Raw genomic sequence first — 2,052 nt, 5'->3', positions numbered from 1 at the left:
AATTAACATAACATAGATTCAGAGCTTAGGCACTACATGGATAAGACAATAGTCTCTGGTGTAAAATACTTTACTTAAGCAATGGGGTACATAACTCATTTAGGGCCAGGGCTATATCTTGCACATTTTCTTAATCTTTTGGCCTAGAATGGAGAGTTACACATAGTAGTACTACATAGTTCATAAAAGAAGACAAGCTTATCTCTAAGTTCTTTTTAACTCTAACCTTTTATAAGCCTATGTTAAGGCCCTTTAAAAATATTTGCACCTTGTAAAAAGACCAAAATAAATATGGAATAGTGAGAAAAATAAAGAGAATGCTATAAAGGGAAAAACATTTTACCAAGAACAAAAAGGTTAAGGAGAGAATTTGGTGTAATTTTTCTCAAGTTCATCTGCCTTTTGTGCTTTTAAAAAGGATGTATTTCTAGACAAGTAGGGCACCTAGCAGGCACCGGTGGGGGACCACGGACATCTAAGGGGATGGGAGGAACCCCCAGTGACCAAGTAGGACGTGGGAGGGTGGGGAGAGTGAAGGGGGAAGAGAAGTGGAGGTGGGACAGGACTGGCGCCCCTGAGGGGCGGCTGGGGGAGGGGAAGGCATCCCATGCCTGAAGGGGGAAATTGGGGAATCATTGGGAGGGCAGAGGATCAAAAGGGAGCGTGGCCAGGTTTCCCCTGCCCACTTGGACCCCCAGGAACCTGCTGAGATCCAGAGCCTGATCCTCTGCCCACCGGGGTCCCTTCCAGCCGCACGGGTCCTGAGGGAGTGGGAGGGAGGGAGGGAGGGGGGAGCAAAAGTAAAGGACGGACCTCTGGGACCGGCACCCCTGAGGGGTGGCTGGGGGAGGGGAAGAGTTCCTATACCCAGCAGGACCCACCCACGGTTAGGGGTCCAGCAGCAACAGGGGAGGCCCTGGCGGAGATGGTGGAGGAGGAGCATGAAGGAATGGAAGGGAACGAGGTCCGTGCTTTCCCTGTCCACTTAGGCACCAGGAAGCCTGTTGGGTCCTCTGCCCTCGGAGCCTCCCTCCTAAAGCTCACAGCCCAAGCCCCGCCCCTACACCTACACCCAGGGCCCCCCCTCTACACTCCGAGACCCCCTCCAATGAGAGGGACCTAAACACCACCCACACACCCTCAACAAGGGCCCTACCTCCAACTCGGGAACTCCACACTCCAGAGTCCCTCCTTTCCACGTGCTGCCTCCCCCCTTCTGCGCAGGTCCTAAGAAGAGGTCCCGCCCCACGCTCAAACGTCACTGCCCCAACCTGCCTAGGTCCCACCATACCCCAAACCCTGCCCCTGCCTAAGTTCCACCCCTGCCGAAACTCCGCCCCCATAGCCAAGGCTTTTTTTTTCTTTTCTTTTTTCCTCTTTTATATTGGCATTCTGTTTTAACTTGTTGATTCATTGTTGTTGATACTTTTATATTTTTTTGTTCCTAATAAGTCTTACTTTTCTAATTTTATTTTAGTTTTATACTATGTTAGTGATTGCTACTTTTGGCTTTCTCTCTCTTCCTTTTTTTTTTTTTTTTTTTTTTTTTTTTTTTTTAAATAACTGTGCCATGAAGGTTGTGCGATCTTGGTTCCCAGGCCAGAGGTTGGGTCTGAGCTACTGTGGTGGGAGCTCCGAGTCCAAACAGCTGGACTAACAGAGAGCCTCAGACCCTAGGGAATATCAATTGGAGTAAATCCTCCCAGAGGTCCACATCTCAGCACCAAGACCCAACTCTATCCAACTGTATGCAAACTCCCGTGCTTGATGTCTCAGGCCAAACAACCAATAAGACAGGAATACAGCACCACCCATCAAAAAACAAAAAAATGAAATGAAAAATGATTTGTTACAGATGAAGGAGCAAAGTAAAAACCTACAAGACAAATTAAATGAAGATGAAATAGGCAACCTACCTGAAAAATAATTCAGAGTAGTGATAGTAAAGATGACCCAAAATCTTGGAAACAGACTGGAGAAAATACAAGAAACATTTAACAAGGATCTAGAAGAATGAAAGAGCAAACAAACAGTGATGAACAACACAATTAC

Source organism: Physeter macrocephalus, chromosome 15 (assembly GCF_002837175.3).
Source record: "Physeter macrocephalus isolate SW-GA chromosome 15, ASM283717v5, whole genome shotgun sequence".
Lineage (NCBI taxonomy): Eukaryota > Metazoa > Chordata > Mammalia > Artiodactyla > Physeteridae > Physeter > Physeter macrocephalus.
Note: the sequence above shows the minus strand (reverse complement) of the source record.